We start from the raw sequence: 6,543 nt of genomic DNA on the forward strand, positions 1-6,543 counted from the left end.
AAAGTCTAATGCAGCAGAAGTCGTAAGTATAATGTTCTAAAAAAACGATTATTAATTCTTAATATAAAAATGTCCAAATGGTCGCCACCGCACCACCACCCCTCGTTATCTCTCTCTCTCTCTCTTTCTCTGGATTATCGTAGCTAGATACGGGCGAAAATCTATGAAAATAAGGGCGTTGGGGATTTTTGTTTATGTCATACGACGATGTCTTTATTCAAACCGTCCAAAAGGAGAGAGAGAGAGAGAGAGAGAGATTTGTATAGTCTTTAGAGATATTAATTGAAGCAGGATAATGACTTAGATAAACTGTCAATATATTAAAATAGTTTAATTACCTCTTGCTGGTTCGTCATTTTCCTTAGTTTCTACTCCTGGATGCCTGACAGTTCGTGTTCAGCGTGTAAGAAGCTAGTCGTGTTTGTTGTGCACTACAATCTTCATAAAAACCCATATTTCATATTTAAATCATGAGTGTGTCTTATATTGATTTATTAAAAAAAGGAATAAATATAAAAACTAAAAAAGAAAGCACTCAACTTATCAATTTGCATATGTGATTGTGAATAACAAGAAAAATCGTTGAATTACATTCTGTAGCAGACCAAATCTTACTTATGTGAGGAGTTCGTTCACTCGGTCAATACACAGTTACTACGATCAAATCGTAACTCCATTCAAAGAGCAAATATGTGTATTTGTATGTGATATAAAAATATATATGTACAGCATGTACTCTGTATCAGTGATATACCACTCGTTGTACAAATCTGTATCAGTGATATACCACTCGTTGTACAAATTGTTCATTTAAAGAAAACTCAGCAACCTTACTTCGTTTTAATGACCACGTTCTAGAAATCACTAAAAACTGCCATACTGCACACATCGTAGTGATACGACTGAAAAATTGTTAAAGCTACGTGAAAAGTCCTAATCACACACACACACACACACACACACACACACACTCATTGCGAATAAGATTACATTCTTATTTCACATAGTCAATTTAATGACTCTGTAACAGCTTGTGTCTATTATCTTCTCGCTGAAATAATAAAAGCAAACAGCTCGGTTGATCGATCAATAATTTAAAGGTTGATATAGTGGCGATAATTGTTACACACTGATTTAAGATATAGTGAGGAAATGAGGAAGGTATGTGGGAGTTGTTATCAAATACGATAGGTTAACTTCGGCTTATGTATCGACTGTGGCCCACAAATTGCACAACTTTCTCATTAGATTTCACACAAATTCAGCTCAACTTGGAACATTTTCAAAGCAAATACATCCATCTAGTTGTTTTTTTTCTGGTTTTTTTTTTTTGTTGTTTGTTTAGTTTCTTCTACGGTTTTGTATGTGCTTCTTATAGGGGTGGGGTTGGGTGGTTATTGTTGTGTTTTTTTTTTTTTTTAAAGCAACTGACGAAGACTAAGTGAGAGTCGAAAACGCTTCAGCTAGTCCAGCACTTGTTTTTGGCGTTGTTCTTGGCAGCCTGTTGCGTTATCTTTCTCAGTCCTATACTAATGCAAGATCTTTCAGGAAAAGACGCTAATTTGTTTTAAATGAACATCAACATTATAATTAGAACACCAATTAAAACTGCAGGCTTCTTCCACTCGTAAGTTTTGATTGCCTTTTTCTGTCATTCTGATTCTCACGGAAAAAAAAAATATTAATAATAAACAGCAATTTGTACGCTGGCACCCTCAACATTGTTCTGCAATTCATTTACACTCTTTCTCTCTCTCTCTCTCTCTCTCTCTCTCTCTCTCTCTCTCTCACACACACACACACTTAATGGAAGTATTCTTTGGAAACGTTCGAACTAGCGCCTAATTAGTTTCAACCTCAATGAGGAATGTGTGCAATGTTTGTACACGGTATCTGTTTAACCACAAGTAAAATCAAGTATTTGATAACAGATCACACCCCAACAAAGGTCTCAAAGCAGCAGGGAGTGACTAGTTCGTGTAAGGACTTGATATTATTATTGTAACGATAACAGGCTTCAAAGGTTCGAGCGATCAAACAGGATGAGTATGCTTATTTTGTCAGCAATACTAAAGTTGAGAAAGCGATTACCAAGTCAGTTAAAGCGATTATCTAGTGAGGAGAAATCTCAATTATAGAAAAGAAATATGCGCAACAAGGATGCAGTTGTATTACATCGATTGGCTTCCAGTTTGTATGCACATATACATTTAAATGAATTCCAGAATATGACATTGCAGCTTTGAATACATAGAATAAAATCAAATATATCACATATGCACATCAATATATATATATATATATATATATATATATATATATATATATATATATATATATATATATATATATATAAATTGCTCAATGAATTTCGCATCAAACGTACGCATTAAAAATAAACAGATGCACAAATGTTTCACATATATATATGAACCAGAATGTAATGTATTTCGTCCGTCTGTGTATCTGTTTTTTTAAATGCGTACGTTTGACGCGAAATTCATTGAGCAATTCATACATGTGCAATTTTTAGTCAGTTTCTAATAACCTTCTTACGTCATATTTATAATTATAATCGGATCATGCTCCAACGATATATGTATCTTCTTTGTGAATTAATAGCAAAACAAAACACACCTATATATAAACATAATTGGGAATGCAACACGTCCCTTTTTGACCCGGACGTTACAAATGCAGTTTGAATTTCATTACAATACTGCGTTCATGAACATTTCCAAATGCAAATACGTTAAATTCCTTTAATCGTTATGTCAAGGTGTTCCATTAGTATTGTCTGGCAATGTCATACAGGTAACGTCTCATTAGAGCGCAAACCATTAGAGCTTATCCCACTAGAGCGCAAAAAATATTTTTGTCCTACTAGAGCTAATCTTATTAGGGCACATCCCATTAGAGCTCGAAGAACTAGTATCACTAAAGCGCGAACTAATCAAAAGAATTTTGAAGAAACAAAGTATTTATTATTCTCGTTCGGGGGGGGGGGGTTGATCATTGATCTTTGCATTTTATTATTTTACGATGTGTCGTACTCATACTGTCCCTGGAGCTGGTTTCTTTGTTTTCCTTCCCGGGATATTTCTTTATGACATATGCTTCCTTCTTCAGACACTAGGTCTTGCGACTGGTTTCTATAACATGGTCTCTAAATTATAGTGATCTTGACCAAGGATCAATCTATTACAGTATTGTGTTTGTGTTATATATGTATCTATATTGTTTTATTCATGTAATATCGTGTTTGTACTAGTAATGACCACTTTATACATTTTAATTTGCATTACATTTTTTATCTACTTGTTTATTTGCGTACAAAAAAAGAATAAACCGGTGTAAGGTATAATAGTTGTATAAAATTATGTGTCTTGATGGTTCTCTGGTTCTGTCTAGTAATTATATTCTAATAGTGACGAGACCGCCGTTTTTGTACATATTATAATATATATATATTTTTTTTTTTCTCCGCGCCCTATTGGGAATGCGTTCTAGTGAGATTTTTCGCGCCCTAATGAGAATATCTTTTTCTTCAGCGCCTCACTGAGCGGCGCTCAAATGGGGTGCGCTCTAGTGAGACCAAACCGTTAAGGAAGTTCAGTTTGAAACTTCAAGTGATGTCTACATTTGCAGCTAAATCTCTACAAGTAGTTGGGGAGTGAACACTTTAAGTTAAGTAATTAAAAAGTTGATTTACTTGAGGAAGTAAAGTTGATTTAATTCATGAAAATTTGACGAATTTAAAATGCGTGGCACTACCATAATCTATTTACAGTTTGCATTGTATAGGATGTGGTGTAGCTATATGAGATAAAGCATGAATAGCGAGGGGCAGATGTATTAGAACCGTATAAATGTTACAAATGTAAGCTGTAATTATTTAGCTTTGATCATTTGCATTGTGAAGGTCTATGTGACTCACTGTTATGCGTTGGGGTGGGGTGCTCCCAAATTTATTTGAATTACTGTGGAATTCCCACCCTGGCTCGTTTTTTTTGTAGGAAGTGAAATTAGTGATAGAGAGAGCTAAAGCTCCGAGTCCCCAGTCAGCAATACCGACAATTAAATTATTAAGAACACAAAGGTGAAATCCAAAAGAATAACAATTTAATACAAATTAAACGATATTAATTTCTCAACCAATCTACGTCCTCTCGACCGTGTGACAACCTATTTCATCACGTGATTATAGTATGAGATGGCTTCCCCTGTACTTGGTTTCTACTCATCTGTGTTTACTATGCCAATTGCTTTCTTCCTTCCGGCGTTCTCCGATTCTTCCTGTCCTCTTCCCCTTTTGTCTTTTTTTCTCCTCCTCCTTTCTTTCTCCTTCAACGAGGCCTGTTCCCCGCTTACTTCTGTTCTCTTTTTCTCCTTCAACGAAGCTTGTTCTCCGCCTACTTCTATCTTGTCTCTCTGAGACTAGGGACTTGACTACTCTGTCCCCAAAAGCTTCCTACGAAAAACACAAGGACGTTAGAATTTGTGTTAGTAATCTCGCTCACACTAAATCAACAATCAATCAATCATCAGATCAAGGTTATCTACATCTTTGGTCACGCATTCGTGCACATCGAACAACACACACGTCCTTATAGAAACAACGTTGCAATAAGAGCGGTATCCTACTTATCATACAGAAATCACTAAATTGCGTCACATCAATATATAGATAATACGTACAAATATATTCTCAATCTCATTATTCTCAATAATATCACAATAATCCGACGCATTTCTGTACATTACACTCCCACAAGTATACACAAATATTCAAATATTCATATTATTTAAATTTACACACTGCAGGCATTTTATAGGCTACCATTTAATTCACAGTGGCAAAATCTAGAATATCACATGAATAAATATACTAGTTTACTGCGAAGTAACTAAATAGCGAAATACAATATTAATTCTGACGAGCGAGCAATCTACATAATCATAGCTCATTTCTCAAGAACGCATGCAAATTAAACAATACAAGGGTAATTATACGTGCTAACGATTCTAGTAAGTAAATATACATACTGCACTTAATTACAATTACAATGCCGTAACATTCTGCAACAATCGAGCAAATAACTCACTGACCTTTACGAAGCTTTCTGTCCTTAGAATGTACGAAGAGTTTTCCAGCCAAATCAATAGTGGCTCCCTCGGAGAGAGTATATTCTGCTTTACCAGTACGACGGCTTACAAATCAATAATTCGTTATCAGTCCGACTGACTGTTAAGTTCTGGTTCGAATTGATGGCCCCGCCCTTCCTCCTTTCTGATTGGATATCAATTCTATCCCCAGTCGGTTCATATTAACAGACGAGCCTCAGGCCATCTGTCAAAGCAGGGAGATTTACAATAGCATTGAGGGTCCCTTTTTCTTAGAACAAAGCTTCTAACATCTACATGCGTGTGTTAACACCTAACGACGCGGCTTTTGTACAAACAAAATCTCCATAACAGTGCAGGATCGACATAATCATTGCGCTAACCTATTCCTTTGTTCCTGACTTACGTAATCGCGGGCAGGTAAACGTGACATGCATATGTTAATATTTACATTATCGACGCCCAAACTCATTATTGTGTAAGAAACTTTGTTGAAATCGTTAAAACGTGAAAAAAGGACACATGGGCAACAAGACAGGAAAGGTTGCACATATTTTTTCAGAAGATAATATGTACTAGATTATACACCCACATCGTGCGTAATTTCAAAAGGTATGGCAACTATCAAAATCGGCGCATTTTATATTTGTTTATGTTTCTAAATTTTGCAAATTTAACAATATATCAGTATTCAAAATGCCAATGATAATCACATTTATGACAATGTCAGGTAGATATAACGAACAAACAAGCACAACAAACAATTCCTCCTACCCCTGCCCCAGCCCCCGCCATAAAAAAGTAAACAACTATGGGGATGCTGTAAGAAACGCGTGTGTGTGTGTGTGTGTGTGTGTGTGTGTGTGTGTGCGTGTGTGTGTGTTGATATGACAATTGCAATACCGTGTAGTTCCTGTCCAAACTAGAATGAATATTTTGATACTAATACCAACTTGCTCTGTAGTGTTCTCTCAGATCCATTCCTCGATACAGTGGAACCGTTGTATGTCAGTGGTTAGCGAACCTAACTTGGCAACACAGAAGTGCCGGTTCGAATCCTTCCCAGACTAAACCAGGCTGGCAGCCGTGGTGACTCCATGGGTAAATCACTCCATACACCACGTTGCCGATTAACACTAACCGAGCAAATACCATGAATGTGCCACAGGCCTGGCATTATGATGTGCGGGTCCCAAGGCAGCATGCGGGGCCCAAGGCAGCAAGCGATAAGCGAGACTCCCTAAACAAAAATATTTCATTGCGAGTTAGTGCGGGGCCCAAGGCGGTTGCCTCGTTCGCCTTGAACTAGGGCCGGGAATGATGTACCATTTACCATTTAACTGTCCTGTAACTGTTTCATATTTTCTAATTAATTTTCCAAAACGTTTGTTGGAACGCGACGAAATTAAAAATAAATAG

Source organism: Sinohyriopsis cumingii, chromosome 9 (assembly GCF_028554795.1).
Source record: "Sinohyriopsis cumingii isolate HCF-2022 chromosome 9, ASM2855479v2, whole genome shotgun sequence".
NCBI classification, from domain to species: domain Eukaryota; kingdom Metazoa; phylum Mollusca; class Bivalvia; order Unionida; family Unionidae; genus Sinohyriopsis; species Sinohyriopsis cumingii.